General features: G+C 37.7%; 1 protein-coding gene across 17 annotated transcripts in view; it reads left to right on the top strand.

The window, feature by feature from the left end:
* The window catches only part of CTNND2 (catenin delta 2), a 650,551-nt gene that overhangs the window by 198,351 nt on the left and 430,237 nt on the right, over nucleotides 1-21,963 (top strand). The window contains exon 1 of one of the 17 annotated variants that reach the window (XM_071804474.1): nucleotides 18,141-18,498. The exons of the other annotated variants lie outside the window; for them this stretch is intronic. The gene's annotated coding sequence lies outside the window, so the exon portion shown is untranslated. Of the gene's footprint in view, nucleotides 1-18,140; nucleotides 18,499-21,963 lie in introns of those variants that run through there. 17 annotated transcript variants of the gene reach the window in all.

Raw genomic sequence — 21,963 nt, 5'->3', positions numbered from 1 at the left:
AGGCTTACATATTACTTCTCAATTTGTTTTGCTTTCCTTCAGCTGAGCCTAGATGAACTGCCATCTAAAGAGCTATTCCTTCTCATGTAGATCCTACTTCTATACCATAGCTAAAATACTTCATACTGTTTCTTCCAAGTAGTAATTTAAAATAGGTAATTCTTAAAGGTTACAGCTCAATAGAATTGTTCAGGAAATGCAAGTGGCTGGTAGAAGATATTCTAAGTCAGCTGAGGGACCAAAACCAAGGATGATCCTGAACTGCATATGGGGAGTTGTCATGGATTTGGTTATTAGGTTTACCTTTAAAGCTTTTAGATTTCATAAATTAAATTGAAATCTGGTGCACACCACATGCATATTAATCAGAAGTGGTTTTTGGCAGTGGTGGGTTTTTTTGTTTGGTTGGTTTTGCTTTATTTTGGTTGGTTGGTTGGTTGGTTGGTTGTGGGTTTTTGTTGTTGTTGTTGTTGTTTTGGGTTTTTTTTGTTTATGTTTTGTTTTCTCTTTAGGTTATGGCAAATACAGGTTTTGCATTTAGTCTTCAAGAGTAGATTTCTTCTCTTTCTGATGATAAAACAGCTAACTTATCATGGCAGTACATGTGTGCAAGATGTGCAAGACATACTACAGTACAAATAAGTGCAATAATAATACATGTATTAAAGTTCTTTTTTTGTGCTCCTTTCTTCATGGCCTGTTAATAAAGCAGTTCTTTTCCCTTTCCTTTTCATTTTGCTGAGGTAGAAGACTACGATTTTTTCTGTGCAAGAGTTTTGGAAGGAGGCATTAGAAGGTTTTGTTTTGCCATTCTTATAAGTAAAACTTCAATATATTTGTTTCTTCATATCGGTCTAACAATGTCTGCACAAAATACTTCATCTTTACAGTATGCTGACTGCATAAATTGTTTTTAACTTTTTTAGCTATTTTAGGTTGGGTCTTCTGTCTTGACTTTCTACTCAGATTATAATTTCAGTTTTGACACATTCAATAGCTATTCGAGTGAATTATAAAAACGAGAAGAGATGGATATGAGTTGGAGTCTTGAGCTGAGGTAAATCGCATTTAGCTGTAATTTAAAAACAACTGCAGTTGTAATTGTGCTTAATAAGAGCCCAATAGCATCTGTAGTAGGAAAAGAAAAATGTATCAGTGATTATAACACCTTTCATTGTCTTACTGGACTAGCATTTTACAGTAAGAACTGCCTATAGATGGCACCAAGAGTAAATATTAAGGAGCTGCACAGGAAAAGTCATAGCTTTTGAATCCAGAATATTTGTGATTGTATAGAAGCAGTACTCAATGACTTTCTGACTACTCTTACAGTGCTACAATATTTTTATTAATTCTTAACTGATATCCTTCATCTGACCTCAGATGAATGTAGAAATTTGGGATGAGATTCAGGAGGTAGTTGGCCTAACTGGCCTTTGGCTTAGTTTTTACCTTTCTAGCCTGTTGGTCTTTTGACAGTTCTGGAGCTCGCACCTTCTCCCAGCAGTGAGCAACTTCATCTCAAAGCTTTCAACTCCTACATATGCACCTGCAGAAGATGCAGGGCTATAACATTCTCCCAGATGTTCTTCCTTTCCCCTGGTGCATTGTGGTTCTCCTGGTACACCAGTAAAACCTTTCTGAGGGAAAAGAAAGGGGTGTTGAGTTACAACAGGGATGGTTCTGGCACTGCAATGTTTCTTTACGCTTTTCTTACCCTCACTCTGTGCAATTAAATGCTCTGAGACATGCTGGGAAGCAGTATCACCCTTTGAGGCAGTGTGACCTTTAGTAACTGTGATTAGTACATGCATCACTATATTTTTGCTGTCAGTCTTTTTGTCCAAATTGGCTCTGCATATCCAGTCATAAAGCCTGGAATGCCAATTGGAAGCATCAGCATCAGTAATGATGTTATGTTACTTTCCATCTTCAACTCCACATATAATAACCAAGCAAAAAACTGTCAGTAGAAACTGCACAAGGAAGTCTTGTCCCAGCATTATTCACCTTCATAATTCAAAGTAATATGACATCACATTCAATATGTAAATACAAGTCAAGCTGAGACTAGAGCAGGATTCTGGAGATTAGGTACAGAGCTGGAAAGTTCGTATTACAAGTTTTCCTGTTATGTCTCAGATAGGGTAGAAAACAACAGTATTAAGGCAATATAACATGAAATAAAAAGAACTGAAATTTTGCAATGTAACTGGTAACTATTTTAATTTTAAAATTTATCTTTAAATATTGAGTTGTGAAATAATAGGCAAAGTATGACAGTACAAAAATGAATGCATGAGAAAATGTTAAAAGACTGGAAAATTTTGCACAATGCTGTTGGAGGCCTTCATAAAAATGAAAAGATCTGTTTAGTCTGAACTTACACGTATATTCTGAAAGTAATTGTTCAGCTATCCTTCTTCTAAAAGGTGTGACTGAAACTCTTTTTTCGTTACAAATGTTCGTATTCCTAACCTGTGTGTAGCACAGTCCTAACTGAATGATACAAGATGTACATAATAATGAAATTATGTCCCCATTTTTTTTTCTCCTGGAGGGGTTAGGTTTGTAACAGCATTTTTGGTGTGATAGGAGCGGATAAAGGCCAGAGGCCACAATTCAGCATAGGAATTATGGCCGCTTCACTCACTCTTATGAAAATGCTTTTTACTATGTGGAAATCAGGAGAATTTAGAACTATGTGCTTGAGAGAATAGTTCTCAGAACCCCTTGGATTTTTGCAGTTTCCTTAGTCCTTTACTATGACCTCAGTCTTTACTTTCATTCATAACTAGAACAGAAGACATCCTGCAAAATGCAGAACACAGTGAATGGCCATTTCATTTGCCAAAGTTCTGGTACCTGGAGCTCATCTTCTCAGACAAACAGATTTATGTGCATAGGTTGTACACCAGAGGTTCAAAAGAGCTTCTGAAATTAAAAAAAAAAAAAAAAAAAGGGGGGAGAGGGGGACAAGATTGAAGTAATTTAAAGTAATTTAAATGTATTTTCTGCATCGCAAATTTTTGACTCTAGTTTTTCCAAACATTTAATCTTCTCTAGCAGCATTCATCCTGTAAATATTGAGAAGCTCTACATTAGTGTTTGCTTTTGAGAGTGCTTATGGTTGTTGAGTCCAGGCCATGAGAGGGAAAGGAGGAAAGAAAAGAAAGCTTCATGTTTTCAGGAACTGTTGCCTTAAGAGTACAGTTCTCTGTTGATGTTGGTTTGAATACTGTTTCCCTTACACAGGTAAACTTTCATTTCTTTCTGTTTATTTCATATGATTGGACTTCAAGCAACAAGGTTTTCTATGCAAGAGAGAGATACACATGGTTTTTAATCCTTTGCCATCCTTCTCTCCGAGACTAAGTCTCAAATACCTACCACTGGGGAGTTTAATACTCTAGGAAAGCTTTGTTCCTTTAATCAAACAGCAGATTTTCTGGTTTGTCTGTTTTAGAAAGCTTCCATAAAATATGTTTTAAATGCACTGCATGGCGGTGTCATTTTGGTTGAGTGCTGATGCAAAACCCGTAATACATAAGGCTATTACACTGCTAAAGCCAGGTAACTTTCTTTCTAAAAAGAAAGTCTCTGAACAGACACGTCCTGAAATGACATGTGACATACTCTCATGGTACTATTCTTTGTTTCTCAACCATTTTGAAAATAACAAATGTACTGTGCCATAATTATTTTGATAGTGTTTAACAAACTTAAAAACATAGTCTACTCTAATGGTATTATTGCCTTGATTTTTCTTAACTGACATTTTATGATTTCATTCCAAATTCTTTCTCATTGAAAGAATGAAAGCTTTGATTGTTTTGATGTAACTGTAAGGGGATGTTTAACTCTCTCTAGCCATGATATCTAACTGTTGAACTGTACAGATACATGTGACCAGCACTGGGAATATCAACTGGAGCACTGAAACAATAAAACTATAAGTTAACGTCCTAGTACCTGTAGTAGGGATTGGCACCATGGACATTTCATGTTTAGAGAGTAAAGAATTATTTTGCATAACAGAGCAAAAAGTGAATTCTCCTTATCTTCTACACAACAGCGTAGCCCTAACTTTTCTCACATTGCAACGACCTTAACATAAAGTACTCTACACTGTGTCTGTATTTTTCACATTTAGTTATAAATATATAAAATAATGGTTGAATTGAAAGAAAGTGTCATTGTTTAGTCTCATATTTTACAATTTCTTATGTGCATTACATGTATTCCTTTTAATTATATTCCAAGTTGATACACAGTTATTCTTATTGTTACTTTTATCTTCAAATGATTATAAATTTTTATATTCCAGCATTTTATTTAGCTCAGAAATGTGACTCCTGCCTGTTTCAGTTTTCAACAGAAAATGATTATTTTTTTCATGTATAGGGATGGTCTGGACTTAGAAGCCTATTCCCATTTCTAAAGTGCATGTTTTTATCTATAGTCAGGTAAACAATACTTATACATTATCTCTAAATTTACTGTTGCATGCATATTATAAGGCCATGTAATGCTGTCAACATTTAAACAGAGGTCCTCACTGACACTTAATTGCTCAATATGGCAAACATGTACTTTATGAGTTAAATTGTAGCTAAATTTATGAAATTAAAAAGATCTTCACATTGAGAAAAATATGATGTGTCTCACATATGGCACATAGTATTTTCTACGATACTTTTTCTCTTGGATATTTGACTTAGCTAAATCAAAACTAATCTTGTTGTAGAAATTATTAAGGTATTTGAGGCTTCTATCTCCAGTGATATAGCAGCAGATGAGAAAACGTATGGGCCACAAACAAAAATTATTTCAATCTTCTGTTCCATAGCATTTTTTCCTTAATTAGGCACTCAGTAGTATGCTTGGGGTTTTTTTGTTTTATTTTGTGCTGGTTTGACTGAAAATTAGTTAATTTTCATTCATGCAGTTAGAAACCTTTCTTTTTCATAGCTAGCACAGTCATTGTTTGGATTTAGTTTGAGAACAAGAGATAACACCCCGGGACGATTAATGTTTTTAAGTTGTTGTCTGGGAGCCAAGGCCTCTGAGCATTCAGCCCACAGGTGTGAGGCAGCTGGGAAGTGGGGCATAGATGGGGTAGACTCTGACTGACGTCCAGACTGACCAATGAGAACATTCCATGTCATTAGCGTCATGCTTCATATTTAAGGGGAGTTGGGATCTTCTGGTTGGTTTTCTCAGCTGGGATGAAGACCTGTTCAGGGAGTTCTGTTTGGGAGTTTCTTTAGTTCACCCTTTTGCCATCCTGCCATTTGCAGAGGCCTCTGGGCCTTTCTGCCTTTTTCTCTCTTCTCTCTCTGTGATTGGCTGTTTGCGACCAGGTGCTGCTGCCTGGGACTGGCTGCTCGGTGTGGGTGGCATTTGTGAGGAATTGCACTGAGGATCTTTTATTTTACATTCAATTTCCATTATATATAATATATTATTATTAATAGTGTATTAGTGTTATTCTGTTATTTTATTAAACTGTGTTTATCTCAGTCCACAAGTTTCTCCCCTCCCTTTTGATTCTCTCTCCTATTCAGGAGTGGCAGGGGGTGGGGGAGGAGTGAGCGAGTGGCTATCACAGTTATATTGCTAGCTCAGGTTAAACCACAACATATGCAAAATCCCAAATTGAAGAATTACATGGCATTTTTATGTGCAATAGAATTTAATAGGTTTCTGAAGTAGTTATCTTAATTAAAAAGAAGAAATATTGCAGAGTAGCTCTCTAGTCTTCCATGTGAACTTTATACAATTTCAGATTTAAGAAAAGGAAAAGCATAGTTGACCTTATGTTAGCGTGCAGGAGAATAATTAGAGAGTCAATCTAATAGAAACAGCAAAAGCTGTGAGAGACAGGGGAAAGAAACTGGAAAAGGCAGAATAAGAAAAATAGCTTCAAAATGTTAGGTTGCAGAGACTCAGGGAAAACAATGCAAAAAAACGCTTTCTGCAGCTAGCCTTGTGTTCAGTGCTGAATACTGCCTGCTTCTTTACCCGCCTCTTTGGTTCATTAACAGTACCAGCTGGCATCAAGAGACAAAAACTCCAGAAAAGGCCCTTTCTGAGTGACTGAGATTGACTCGTTCATGTTCTTCTCCATGATAGTCCACAGTCTTTGCTATCTGGTTGCCTAAATGTTTCAAGCCCATGATGGACCCCAGAAAAGGTTTTTTCTTGTGAACTGGTGAATGGATTAAGGGATGTAGCTGACATCTAAGACAGCATTTCCAGGCTGTCATCCTGTTCAGTGAAAGACTACCCACGAGCAAGGCAACAGACACACCTCCATGAGCACTTCCTCATGATTTCCTGCTGTAACAGTGGCAGCAAATACCCCACAGGCTGTGGGAGCTGGGGAAATAGCCTCACTGGGCTCTACACCATCCTTACTCACTGCTTTCAATTACGTCCCCATGGGGTAGTTTGTTTTAGGCTTATGAAGTAGAGTGAATTGATCTCCAGATTGCCTTTATTCTGCTACTTACTACTAAACAGCTGGCAAGAGACTTTTCTTTTCTCATTGTCTTCAATAACATGAAGAGCAGAAATGTGGACATGATTATCAATTATGATTATCACTTATTTACATCTGCTTGAAATTCTAGATGCTTGAGGAGTCTGCTTGTTTTACTCAGTATGAGAAAAACCTTTTTGTTAAAAACCTGCAACTTCTTGATAATTCTTTTGGTATGTCTTACTGTACTAATGCATTCTCTGAGAACATGGTATTTTGAGGTGGTTGTTATATATTAATATTACCTGCTAAAAAAATACTTACAGCTATAAGTAGGATAATATTCTCTAAATTCTAAGCTGGATTACTGTATAGGTATCTTTTACATAAAGATTTCTTTTCAAGTATGGAAAAGGTAATTTAAATGGATGTAACACTTTCTGCTCGTATATTTACTCCTGGGATGCCTATGGCAGCTGTGTGCATATATTGCATAAACATTTACCTGTTTCAAACCTTTCAAAATGTGCAAGCCTAACTTCTCTCCATGACCATTTAAAAGTTTATTTGCATTTATTTTTATTGTTCTATTAAGTAAAGGCCAAGTTGCATGTTAAGCCATGTGGGTCTATTAGAATTAGTTCTTCTTTTGTTCTCCAGAACAGCTCCAGCTGACATAGATGGGATATGCCTGCACGTCTGTGAGAGCAGAATTGCTCTCCCTAGGTCATGGGGAATGCAACCCAGTCCATAAGTAGAAGAAAAACAGCATGTGCCAGTTCAGGGTTTTGTATGTTTTGTTGGTTGGGGTTGTTTGTTTGTTTGTTTGTTTTTTAGTTTAGAAATATGCAGTAAACACCTCCTTCCTCATCATGAAGAAAATTTAAAAAGTCATTTCCCCAAAAGCATGTAGAATAAGTCTCAAGATTGTTTTAGGCAGACATTATTGTTCTTCTTCATGCAGCAAGCCCCTGTTCTCTGTTATACCTTAGTCATAGTGTCTGTAAGTCCCTAGTTGAGAGAAATTCTGTCTGCCACTAGCAAAGTGTAGAACGCAGCTTCGTTTATAGTATTTAGACCCTATTGACCATTTTGTGAATGCACCCAAATACCAACCCTTTTCCTCTGGAGGCCAAAGGAAGGAGACAATTTTCCCTGGGGTGTGGCTGTTGTCAGGTATTTCAAAGATGTTTCAGGAGACATGAGTTAGGGAAGATTTTAGCCATTATTTTTATAAATGCATACACCCAGAAAAGGTTCTTACTAGGAAGGCTAGTTTTCTCACTCTAGTAAGAAACACTGGGAAATGTGTTGTTGCCTTTCTTTGCCCGCTCCCAGCAAGTATTTTGAATGTAGGTCGGTTTGAGCTCTTACTTGTGTGAACATGATGTAACTTTGCATGTTCCAGTCTATAGAAATAATGTGCTTTCAAATATCAAAAGTCCTTAGAGTGAACAGTCAGTTATCATTAGGTAGTTTCCACTGATGTTTTCTACACAGTATATCAGCTTGGTTTACTGGTAGCTAGAAACATATCACACAAGTGCAGCTACTCAAAAAGCTTGAGAACAGATTTTGAATTTAACACTCGCAGGCAAGGTGTCAAGGCTGACAGACAGCTCAGCATGGGTCATGGCACAAGCAGAAACTCTTGCAAATTGTGTTGCCAAAAAAAGAAAGGAGGCAATATTTGCATCTCTGCATGGAAAGAGGCAATGACCAAAATATCTTCAAATTTATGAAGTGGAAGAAAAAAATAGCGTGGTGGAGTGCTCTGTGCACAGAAAAATAATTATCCACTAGGTCAAAGTTACTCATGGCTGACTGAGCAGGTGAAGGCAGGCTGAAGGATATGGTAGGCAGTGATATGTATTGTCACCTTGCAAAAATAAAAGAGATGCTGTAGGCCTGCACCCTGCTTGGGGAGGACATTGCCCTGCCCGCTCTGTGGGCACTCTGCTCTTCCTCCCAGTGCAGCCCCAGGCCTGCTGCTCTCTGAGTGTCACTGGGGTCAGCACTGGGTGTTTCAGGCAAACCTGAAATGAAACCCCTGGGCCCATGGGCAGGGGTGTGGGTGGGTGTCCCCAGGGGGCTGTGAAGGTCTGGCACTGCAGCCTGGTGGTGGTGTATGGGAAACGGTAGGTCTGGCTTACAGGGTGAACTGAGTGGTTTTGTGGGCATGGGGTTTTTTGGAGTGGTAATTGCCATGTGTCATGTTTTGAACCATAGACTATCTTGAGTTGGAAGAGACCCATAAGGATCCAAATCCCTGCTTCTCGCAGGACCACCTAAAACTAAACCACATGACTAAGAGCATTGTCCAGGTGCTCCTTGGGCTCTGCCAGGCTTGGTGCCTTGACTGTTCCCTGCGAGGCTTGTTGCAGTGACCGACCACCCTCTCAGTGAAGAACCTCAAAATATTGTTGGTTTTGTTTGAGAGACAGGCAGACCGATAATATGCCAGCAGAGAGAATAGTGTGCTTGCAGGGGGTTGCTGGGATTTTTGTGGTGTTTCTTAAAGAAACTGGAATTAACCCAAAGAGAGGGAGATCAGAAAGGTGAAATGCAAGGAAAAGGTAAAGGGAGAGATTGGAGAGAGAGGAGGAAAAAGAAGGAGCTGCAAAGAGAAGACACAGTGTGGAAAAGGATGTTATCTAAAGGTAGCATTGGTAAGTTATTAGAGTGAATGCATGGTTGACCGGAGAATGTTAGCAGAAGTTTAAGTCACTTAATTGGTCTGTTAATCACTGACCAAGATGCTTTCTCTCATAATGGCGTTTCTTGATTTTTACAGCAAATATTATTTAAAAAATGTTCCACAGATAGAATTTGAGGCCTTGAATATTTATTATGAGAGCATGTAAGCACAGTTCCATATCCTCCTGCTCTACAAAATAATTACATCCTCAATAAACCTTATTAAATGGGTCCACTGTGTGCTTTTTGGAGAAAACAAACCAAACCCTCTATTTTTATCTGTTTAAAAGCCTCAACTAAAATCCCAGTAGCCAAGCAATCATGATTGTCCCAAAGAATTATCTGAAATAGATCTATTTGGTACCTGACATAACTGCTGTAGCAAGTGAAGGTTAATGTGCCTGTCACTCCAAAGGGAATGGGGGATGCAGTCATTAATGAGGGCCTCTTCTCTTTTCTGTTGGTATCCCTGGCTGAAATACCTTTCTGAACTTTAAATTTGCTCCCTGCTTTTTATGTGTTCTCTTTTTCATCTTCAGCCTCCAAGACTCCTTCTGATTAGATTAACTTGTTTTCTTTTGTGGCAATCATTCATCAATTTGTTCGGAGAACTTCCACAGCCAATACAGAAAACCATTGAATCTGTAACAGGTTAATCTCAACTAATAATGACTTGTTAATTGTGCTGGAAATACACATTTTCTTCAGCCCACTGCCAAGTCACAAGCCTGAGAAAGAAGCAAAGTATTTAATCTGTTTTGTAAAGTTTGTTAATGGCAAATTCTGGCTGACATTGAAAAATTAGGTCCACTGTGTTGAGGTGCATTCAGTTTAAAAAAAGTGATTAACTATATGCCAAGCTGTCAAAGAAATTTTGCATGCAAAAAGAGTTGTTGTTAACATTTTTCTGTGCCAAATGATTTCATAATGTCCATTTTAAAGATACACGGAAAAAAAAAAAATCAGCAGCATATAGCCATTTTCAAAAAGTGGAGTTTTGAAACTATCAAGAGAGAAGCCTGAAACAGCTTTTTTACTCCCTCACACCCTCCTCCAATTCCTCCCCCTATATCTTTGACTTTAAAAAACACTTTTATTTTTCCTTTAAAATTTTACTTACATCTGCTTGCTAATTGAATTGAACACAGACTTTGGCTTTCCTGAAGAGCTCCTCCTTATTCTTGCCCTCCCATCAAACCATGGCTGCATCCTGGGAAGCTGTTTTCCAGTACAACTGGTTTTGCTGACACAGGTAGTTCACAACCTAGGATGATTTAGGAGTCCCACACTTGCTAAATAATTCAGCCTATTTTACACTATTTGCTTAATACCCCATTTCTGCAGAGTTGGTAAAGTGTCTGACGAAAGGTCAAACTGATTGCACTGCTTCTCTCTATTGAACTTCTGCTGCTTCCTGGTGCTGCTCTCAGTATATTTTCACTTCTGATTGATTTTCTTAATTCAAAAATTGACGCAAGAAGTCTTTTCTAATGAAAAGCTTGTTTGTCAATATTCTCCACTCCCTATATGGATTTCTGCTTTGGTTTTATTTTGATTACTAGCTCCTGACCTGTTTATATTCTAGTTTGCTTGAAAATGCAAATCTTTGTTCTCCTTACAAAATATCACATTTGCTCTCATCTTCTATATTATACCATGCTCTTTGGAAAAAGACATAATTTCTTCTTTCAGATCTTTCGGGAGCAGATAGCAGCCTCGTGTTACCCGGCCAGTATTTTTATATTCAGAAAGAGAAGGATAATAACCTGTTGTGAGCAGTAAGTCTTTATTCCTGGTCAGAGATGAATTCCCAGATAAAAGGATATATTTCTTTTTTGCGCTGTGACACAAAGTCAGATTTAAAAAGCCTTCTACTTGTTCAAAGTGACTCAGAAGCAGGAGAAGTGACACTATGTAAGACCGTGTATGACATACAACATTGCTGTGTGCTTGTTCTGCAGATTCAAAGTACCCTTTTGGTTCCTGAACTCTTTCTAGTTTGCTAGAAAACCCATCATAATGTTTGACTATAACAAAGCTTCAGCATCACAGATGTTGAACTTTACCTGACGTTTGTATACATCATACAAGATGTTGCAAGTGCAATTGTGTTACAGACATTGTTTTGTGTTGTGGTGATGAATTCTTTCTGTCACTGATCACCACACCAGCAATGGAGTACACAGCTGTAATAACACGTTTTCACATTCCATTTGTTAGTTCCAATATTGACTTAATATTTTTCTGATATACCATTTTTTCTCTTGGACTTACTTTGCTATTAAATAAAGCAACTTTGAGGCTTCCTTCATTCAAATAATATTTTAAACTAAAATAAATTCCTATATTTGAAGGGAAAATAGCACACATTACTCAGGCCTCTAAGATTTTATACAACCAAGCATATCCTCTCATTAATTTGGTTTTCCATTTTTCCGTATTGCCAGTGGGACAGGTAAATTGTTGAGGTGAGACATAATATGAATTCACTTATGACAGAAGCACCTGCCCTGCTTTATTTCTTACTGTTTTGCAAAATACTGATCTCCTAGAACTGCAACAACAGAGTTTCCTCTGCTAATGTAGAACATTCCTCATGTGGTTACCCATGCACCCCTTCTTCGTCAGTTCTTTAGCATAGTATTGCTAGTTAGGAAAAAAGAAGCCTTTCACTGCCTATTATGGGCTGTTTCTTTTTCTATTCCTCTAATATTTTGAGCTGTCATTATGGGTCAGAAGGATGTGAAGGGAGACTTTGAATCAGCATGGATGATCTGATTTTGGTTGATCAGCAGCTCTTTACTAAGCAATTTTGTGATGTGAAAGGGAAGTGAATTGGTAGTTGTCCTTCTTATCCTAACGCATTGTATTCAGCATTGCTGGGCATCTAGTGGATTTTTTTAATGCAGTAAACAGTCAACTGATTTATTCTGGAAGACCTAACCAGCAGTCATGCCTATCAGTGCACCGATTTTCTTCTGGTTTATCTATAGCAGTTCAAGATGAAATATTTTTAACAAATTCCAGGCTGCAAACTAGTCTCGTTAGTTCTTACAGCAACAGAGCCATGAATGGACATAGACTGTAGAAACAGAATATTCCTTTGCAGGGGAATTTATCCAGTTTCTCCTATTTTCGCTGCATAGGTCAGCGATCAAGATTTGAAAAGAAGAGGGGAAGAAATTTCCCTAGCATCACAGATTCTGTGCTCTCTTTTCATGCTTGCATTGAACTTTTAAGTAGTACAGAGTGCCAAATAGTATAGAATAGCATTGACGATTGAGCTTCACCTATGAGAGGCAGGTGGCATGAGTTTCTTGAGATTAAGTTTATCTATCAGGCCCTGTGTTTCTGACGGTGACTAAATCAACAACAGAAAAAAAATGGATGGATTACACTGCTTAGAATAGCCTATTCCTTTCTTTTTCCCTATTTTTACCCATCCCACCTCTCTTTCTTTAATACAGTGCTTAGAGCACCTTTCTGCAACAAGGCTTCACACAGACCAGGTGATGTTGAAGACATCCATGTTCTTTCCATGAATCTGGGATTATCTTCAGTGTGCCTGTTTAGGTGCACTTTCCACTGACATTAGCAGAGATTAGCCAGGATGGATTTGTTTCTATTTCGTTAGAATTTATAGGAAGATGAGAAGTGTGTGAATGATGCCTTTTGGACAGAAACAAGAAAAAGCTGGAGTTATAAAAGAATAATTCTAACTTCAGATAGGAAAATAGGAGACACAAGTGCCCAAGAGTGGGGTGGCAAAGTATAATCACGTTTACTTTCTATTAATACTTCAAAATACAGACAGCAGCAGAAATAACTACTCTGCACAATCTGCAAATCAACGGTAGTCAGAAATGAGGTGGCACCCAATTCAATCACCAAGAGTAAAGTTAAATTGTATGTGTGATACAAAGCAATTCCAGCATTAGTGCTTTTACCAGTTTACCTGTAGCTCTGTCATTTTTAGACACCTGCAGGTTTCATTGTGTCAGGTGCTTGCCATTTCCACTGTGTGTAACCCTTCTTTAAAGGGCTGCTGGTCATTTCCATCAGTATGAGAGGTATTTTAGGAACCCTATAAAAGGGACTGCTTGTTAGTCTGGGTATGGTAAAACACACTGCCTCCAGTTAACCCGTTCTGAAAATGAAGCTGGCTGAAGGTAGTAGGGGAAGTGTTTTGGTATTGCAAATGGACACATGAATTTACCTATCTCATAGCAAAATCATTAGATGTTTTGTACTACTTTTAAAACACTTGGCACAAAAAAAAAGAAATAGAAAAAAAATTATTTGATATCACAAGCATGGCCTCTAAAGTAGGAAAACAGCTGCAAGGATGAATGCTGCTATGTGGACAAATGTAAATTTTCGCAAATGGCAAGCTAATTTTTCTTTTTTTTTTTTCTTTTTTTCCTTTTTTTTTTTTTTTTGTTTCAGAATTCACTTGTATTCTCAATATATGACTTCATACTACTACCCCAGCAGATCACACTAACAAATTTGATTGCCATGAAGGATAACCTTACTTTTAAAACAGAAAACATGACATACAATTAGTTAAACTCTGTAGCTACTAGAAATCTAGTAAGAAACTTCCAACGAACCTTTCCAATTGCAAATCTTTGATTGCAAAAATTTTCTGAACAATGTGCCTGGAAGACCTCCTTGTAACTCACAGAAATCACCACTAAGCCAATTAGTTGGAATTTAAGTACAGTACATCCATAAATGTTAGCTGTCAATGGTAATTCTAGCTGACCTAAATCTGTTCCTACTGGAATCAGAGAGTTTTATTTCTGATTTTCAGAAAGTGATGGAAGTGCCCAACCCTTCTTGAATTGTTTTATTTTCTTCTGTCTGACTTAAAAGCGGCTCATATTGCACAAAATTCTTACTGGGTGTTAAAAAAACACTCAAGAATACTTACAAAGCTGATACAAAGTGGTAGGAAATGTTGTGGTTGCTCTTTCAATTATGTTTATTGGCAAATCTTCAGGTGCCCAGCCATGTTCCATTCTTTCTTAATATCACTGAATTGGTGATTTTACAGAGTGAAACAGTCTTAAGGACTGTGGCCTGTAGTTTTTCTTTAAAAGAATTCTGCCATTCATTAGTGTTGCAGAATATAAAGAGCAAACGTTAGTCTAAGTAAATGCTATATACTACTGTCTATTCAGATCCCAAGAAACACTTTATTCATTTTTTTAAGCAAGAACAAAATTCCCTATTTACACTACTTGACTGAGCTGAGTATGTCATGGAAGAGAAGTTGTAGGGATCTGCAGATCCACCATGCACAGTATCGCACAAAACCCCCACTTGTTCTTAGCATGGTCTTCACCACGGGGTTATCAAATCAAGAGAGAAAACATGGGTAAAACACAATAAGAGACTGTGACACAGGCCTGAGTTTCTGAAAAATATCTGAGGTTCTGCAGTACTTGCAGTGCTATTTCATGGTAACCTTAATGTCACAAACCAGAAAATGTTATTAGAGAAAAGAGAAAGATTCTCAAGTAATCTTTCTGCATATGTGTAGATTGTCAAGCAGAGGAACAACTAAATGTGCCCTAGAAAGAGTTCAGTAGGAAAAAAGTCACACCACAACCCAGTATAGAAATCACTACCAAATTAATCCCCTAAATATTTGTGTGACTTTAGGTGAAATAATCTTCTTTCTGCTTTGTACAGCAATTTATCCTATGAAAGCATCCTATTGGCTCACTAGACACTTAAAGGGGAATAAATACAAGCTAACCTTTAACTCTGGCCTTAGTATGACACCCTTGCAATGTTTACAGATCTATCTCTTCTGAAAAACACAGATTTGAGTATTGATGTTTTTCATTCAAATTACAAAGAATCCCACTAGTGGCTACACTCTCAATGTTTGGAGATTTTATAAATTATTCTTGAAGAACCAGTATGAAAAGGATGAGACTGTGCATTTGTGTAGATTGAAATGAGGTGGTGGATGTCAGCATAAAAACACTGAATTGTGGTTCAGAGATAACCATTTATGTGCTGCCTAAGCAACTGAAATGTCCTGCACCTAAACTCCTTTCTCAGTATCCCAACCTAAAGTCAGTTTTCATTGAGTATTAGTAGAAAGCCTAAAATACATTATAGGATTTCTTTCTGCTTTTCCCTGTGTAAACTCTCAAAGTTTGCACAGCTTCAGCATACAATAAGTCAAACATCAACAGAACACTTAAATATTTGATCAATTTTTAGTGTATAGGAATTTTTATTATACAGAAGAAGTACATACTCTAACAACAGGAAGGGTATATAGTTTGGAATGAAAATAGTTTTCTTCCACTTTCATCAATCGCTTTTATGAGATGGGATCCCTTTATATAAAGACAGCAATCTGTAAAAATGTCAAATTATTGAACAACTCTTTCATGAATATGTGGCAATCCATTTTAATAGCAATCATTGATTTTGACAATGAGAGTGAAATTCCTTTGAATTTTATTACTAGGTTAAATTCCTCTGTTAAATATACTGCAAAATTCCATGTGTTGGGCACTACTGCTATAGATGCAATGACTTTATAGTACCCTTTTTCTTATTTTTTCGACAGAGCTTTCCTGAGATGGTGATGTATATTAGCACACTGAAATGGAACAGGTTGGTCGTTCACAGTATTTCAGTGAAAGAGAACATGCTCAGACTGCTGTGTATTTAATTAACCCCTTGGAGATATTAGTTCATGTGGAACAGATTTTCTTCTATGAAATTGCCATTTATTTGTGACCTTTAATTTATCATGCACAATCTTCTTATTACATCCTAGGCAGCAATGGAGAACAACAATAAATTGTTGTGCTGCACTCCTCAAATGACAGTTACAGCTTGGCAAAGTTACCAGGAAGCCAGTCAGTTTGCAATTCAGGAGCTGAAATAGAGGACTTAACAATGTAATTTTCCATCCTTTGCCCCCAGCAAAATTTTACCTCCTTGAAATTTTAAAAATATAGTTAACTGTTGGGTTTTCCCCTTCCAAAAGTTTCTGGAAGAAGTAGCCAACTGTGTCCTTCTTTTTTTATTGTTATACATTGGCCTCAGCAGGTGTTCAAAAGAAGTTTCTAATGCTGAACCGCTGAACCTGTTTAGCTGCTTTCTGTTCGTTCCCTCTGTTCCTTTTTGGAGGGAAGTTGAGTGCAACTCATGTACTTACATCTGCCCCAGGGAGTGCAGGTAAACCCGGGGAGGGCTGGGTCAGCATTTTTTTTCCCTTCAGATGCAGAAATGTCATTCTTCCTCCCTCATCATCTGTACTGTGTCCTGCTAAAATCGAGTAAAACTGACCTCAGCTTCCCTGTGACGTTTTGAGAGAAAACTACTGAAATGTGCACAGAAATGTTATGATTCCTAACCAGTAATGGTAAAAATTACTGACAGTAGATGTTAGGTGCATTGGTCATTGTGGTTGTGAAAAGGGGAGAGGCTCTTTCTAAGTAGAAAGAAACTGTTTCTTTAAGAACTGAATTGAATAAGGAATTCAAACAAAAGACTGAAACACAAGCCTCTAGTCCAGTCCTTCAGCCTTTAAGCTAAACATTGGCAGCAAATAATGAAGGCTGTGTGCTGTAACATTGTTTAAAAATTAAAATGGGTATGACAATCATATCTAGTTTCATTATAAATATTTGGAAGAGTTCATTTTGGAGTCTAAGCTGATGCAGTTTGTTCACATGAATAAGAATCTCATATTTACGTGAAGGAAAGTGAAGACTTTTTCCTGACGGGATCTTTGTATACAAAATAATCAGTATTTTCCTTCTTGTGTTTAGATTGCACAAGTGCTGACCAACTGAAATGGTCAGAATGAATAAGGCACCTTAGTAAGAAATCCTCAGAAGCAATTTCAGTCTTTTTGCCTTCAGAAGAATAATTTAATTACTCAACCATTTGCACCTCTCCAAAGAACGACAGTAATCCTTTACAGGGTTAATTACATTTACAGAGGTCTTGCATGGGCTTGTAGGGATTTGTCATGAATATGGCTTGAGACTCATTTCCACCTCTGGCATCTTCATCCTTGACCTGGGAGCCCTCCAACTTCAGGATGTATGAAGAATCTTGTAGAGTTCAGCAGAGGTAATTCTGTATCGAAAGTCGATACTTGTAACGTATGTTGGAGAACTGGAGCTGTGGGTGCTGCAGGCCAGACCAGACATTCAGCCTTTCACTTTTCACGTTGCCTTTGTTGCTATACACACTTCTAAAAATCTGAGTGTAAAAGTCAGTTTTATTTTTTAGATTTAAGGCAAAAATTTCATAGCTTCAGGTCATACAGCCTGCAAAGCAGAAGAAGAAAAGAAAAAAAAAAAAAAAAAAGGAAAAGAAGAGAGGGAAAAAAAAGAGAAGAGAATGGAAGGGAATGGAAGAGAAAAGAGAGAAAAGAGACAGACCTCCCCAAAATACACTTCTTTGTATTAGAATAGACTGATAAGCTAAAGAATGTGGGCTTTGGTTAATTCAGTGTGAAGTTATGCTGTGCTGAGATTCTGTAGTAGCCTATCGACTTCTATTCTCAATTAGAAAACCTATATACAAATACATATGTATGAAGATTGATCTGCACTTGGCGGGGAGGGGGGGTGGGGATAAAACAACAACAACAAAACACAGTGAATATTTACGGCAGGGCCACGGCTCAGTAAGGGCGCATCTGCTGGGAGGCGATCGGCCCGCGTGTAATTCGCCGTGGCTCCTGCTTGAAGGCCGGTTTGCGGACCCATGTCGGCGAGGGAGCTTTCCCCGCCACCTCGGTCGCGAAAGCTGCCGTGCGGCCGCGGGTTTTGTCGCGGGAGGCGTGGGGGGGGATGGGCGGGGCGGTGGGGGGCCGGCGGGGAGGCGGGGCCTGCGGTGACGAGGTGTTGCTTGAATGAGGGCGATGGGGGGGCTCGGCCCGCGGTTGCCATGGAGACCTTTGTGCCCGGCGGAGCGCGCCTCTCCCCGCCCGCACTGCCCCGCTGGGCCAGCGGCAGCTGCCCGCGGCCGGGCCTCGGAGCGCCGTGAAAACATTGAGAAGCGGCGAAGGGGCTGGGTTTTGTTGTGGTGGTCCTGGTCTTTCCCACCGTTCAGAATGGCCGGCAGCGTTGGCCGGCTATTTTTTTTTACAAGTTTATTTTTATAAGTGATAAAAGGATAAAAAAAAAAAAAAAAGACTAAAGCTGCTCGAGCTGCTGCTCTGGAGAGGAGGGAAACTCAGCTCAGCTGTGAGGAGACTTCCCAGTTGCCCACAGCGAATGCTGAAGTGATTAAGGAGATTAATTTGCAATTGAGCGACAAAGGTAAAGAGTTAAAGATGGATCACTTGTTTGGGGCTGCTTTGTAATGTGTTTGTTTGAGATGAAACGAGAGGTTTCGTGAAAAGATACATAACTTGTTTAAACATCACTTCTGAATGTCTCTTTTTTTTTTTTTTATATCAAAATGCTTTAAATCTCTTTCTGCAAGCGTGTACACGTAGCATAATAGATTTTGAAGTTTACGTGAAATGCTATTTAACTTGTGTCTGTTAGGTTTTGATTTTTTTTTTTTTTATAACATAGTTCTTGGCTCAATAAAGAGGGTGCAATTGATATATGAGAGTCCATTAAAGACAAGAAAGAAAATGTTACTCTTTAGGGGAAGTGTCTTGCTTTCCCAAAATGTTTCATGCCCTTACTCAGCAACACGTTATTTGACTAGTGATTTCTTGTTTCAATTTGTCTGAAAGCAAAGATTTAAGAAAATCAGTAGTTCCCCCGACGTAAAATAATTTAACAGACTAAAAGACTAATCTTTCTTGTATGAAAAGGTATTTTTGTAGATGCATGTTTTGAGCTTATAGACCTGTTGCTTTGTGCTTTTTACCTTAGAAAATCTTCTCAGTAAATACTATGTACTTAACCGTAGTGATTGATACTTTTTTTTTTCTTCCCCTCTAGACTGTAGCCTTAAATAAGTGCGAATGGGATTTGCATCTCTTACAATTATGTTTAATCTTTAAGTCTTTAGTAAGCTTTTCAGGTAGACTTGTGTAGATGGGTCAGCTAATTTGAAATTCGTTACAAAAGATTAGTGAAAATAATGCGTGGTTTTGACTTCCTAGTTTCATCTGGTGCTGCTCAAGTCCCAGGGAAACGTGACTGACTGTTCAAGGGATTAAATAAATGAATTTCATGTGTAGGTCAGTTAAATGAAAAAGTCCCAACAGCCATTTCTGACGCGGATCATCTGTACACTCGTTAAGGTAACCGTGTATTTACTGGTGTGGTCTTTTGGCTGAACTAAGATGAAATCTCTCAAATGTGAAAACAACTCCTTGTGTCTAGTGCTTCCTAAAGAAAAAAAAAAAAATAAAAAAGGCGTAGAAAGCAGGTTGACTTTATATCTTATTCCTGATTCAAGACACTGAAGGAATATGTTGGTTTGGAGTACTACTATTTACTAGGGAGTACTACTGATTACTAGCATTTTTCCACTTAAATGAATTAGCATTTACCCTTCAAAACGAATGAAACATGTATCTTTGAGGGAGTTCTCTTTTGATGTAAAGCGTGACTATTAGTTTTTTATTAGTTAAATTTGGAAGCCAAAGATTTTTCTGTATCAGACTAGTTTAACTGCTCAATCTTAAGCTAAGGGCTGTTTCTTTCTGTTTTATTGTAGTTTTGTTTTGTTTTTGTTTTTTTTTTTTTAAGAGTGTTTAGTATGAAAAAATCTTACTTCATATGTTCTGATCCTTAATAGACCAATAAAACTATCATAATTGCTTCAAGATTAGGAACTAATTTTATCTCCAAAAAAGTGTACTAAAACTAATTAGACATTTGATTGGGATTTAGTAGTTTAAATGCTTGGCCGGGCTGATCCAAGCTTGTTCCTAGTTGATCTAGCTAGTTCTAATTCATGTCATTAGATTGAATTGAATAAGACTGCTTAGCTCACTGTGTGGCACTTTTGAGTTGACTGTGGTCTTTCAAAGCATGCTTGTTACTGTGGATTCTTTCAGTAGCTTTTTGATTTCATACGATTTATTTTTAGTGACTTCTGAAGTCAAACATCCAGAAACCTGTAAGATTTCCTCTTCTCCCCTGTAAGATGGGCTACCGCGATTAGTCTTGGCTGTGGGAAGAAGATTAAAGTGACTCAGAGACAGTTATGAAGGGACTTGCAAAGCCTGTGGTGACAGAGCAGTACCTGAAGTTGTTTTAGGAGTTAATCCCAGTCTCTTTTTCTCAAGTCCTCTGAGTCAGGTGTAGAAATACAAATTCAGTGAAGTCCCTGATAGAGTGTACTCTCTGTGGAACCTCCTGTGGTTGATAAATATTTCAAGAAGCTGGAAGTTAGTGATACATTTCAAATGCACTGTTAAACTGAGACGCTTCATGGTCCTTTGCCTACACATTTGCATTATTCATTTGTGCTGTGAAGGTAGATAGTGGGCCCAGTCTATCTTCGTTACTACTCCACTGACTTCTGAGTAACTGAACTAATCCAGCCAAACATGTACATCTTGATTTTTGGAACTTCAAGGCAAAGTTGGAATTACTTCAGTAATTTTGTTATACAGGTTAGAGTTGTTCATGTACAAACTAATGATGTTCAGTTGCTTAGGCATCCTTTCATTAAGATAATTGTAAGCAGAAGGTATAATTCCTTTTTTATTCTACTTTTTCTGAAAAAAAAAAAAAAAAAAAAACACTCTTCTAGTTACTGAATCCTAAAGTGACTGACCGAAATATATGATAAAACACCTTTCTATCATTGGTTAAAAATTCATCCTCATGACCCACTAAAGCAGAAGGTCTTTAGACACTTTTTTGTAGCATAATAATTAAAACTCCTTCTCCATGTTTTAAGCAGCCTTCTATACAATGGGTCTGTGATACTGATACATGCTACATTCTTGTATGTGTGCATGTATACAAATACATATGGATACAAACTGTACATGTCTTGCTTCAACTTATGGGAGGAGGCAGAAGTAAGAGAAAATGGTAAACCTTGATCTAACACCATTCACTAGATTTAAAATGATAACATTGGATAGACCATTCAGATGGAAGAGTAAATAATACGTTTGATGAAAACTACTATCATGGCATCTAGATTTGATATATGAAGGAGGTGGTTATTTTGTAGGAGAGGTTTCCTTGATTTTTATTAATTTATTTTTTAGTGGAGATTGATGTTATACAAAACAATTGGCATAATTTTAATGAGAAATTTAAAATATTTCTTTTGGAGGTCCAAAGAAAACTCTCAGCGTGGGAGTTACAAACAGATTCTGCCAGAGCTCAAGACCCTTGTATGACATTCTTGAAATGGTCATTCCATTAACTGGCTTTTGAAAAAGCTAACCTGACAATTAAAGCAGGAACTTTGTCTTCCCAGCTGTGAACACATGCACTCTGTAGCTGCAGATCTGTGGTTCTCTGTGTCAGTTTTGCATGCTACAAAACTGTACATTTTTAAGGAACTGGAAGAAAAAGTACTTGGAAAGACAACTACATGTCAGTTGAGGTAATGGTCTCCTTATACACTCTGTGTCTAACCCTTTTTAATTACTACATGTATGGCTGAGTTATTCTGTAAAGGTCCTTGATTTTGTGGCAATGTGGTGGAGCATATCAGAACTTGGGAATCTGTAAGAAAAATGCCTGTACATTTAGTATCTTTCCTGGGAATTATCACAGTTTGTATTTAGACTGGTTAGAAAAGTTTTAATTCTCAGCAGACTGAAATATGTTGAAGTGAAATAACTTTCA

This window comes from Patagioenas fasciata, chromosome 2 (assembly GCF_037038585.1).
Source record: "Patagioenas fasciata isolate bPatFas1 chromosome 2, bPatFas1.hap1, whole genome shotgun sequence".
Taxonomy (NCBI): Eukaryota; Metazoa; Chordata; class Aves; order Columbiformes; family Columbidae; genus Patagioenas; species Patagioenas fasciata.
This window is presented reverse-complemented; position numbering and strand designations above follow the sequence as displayed.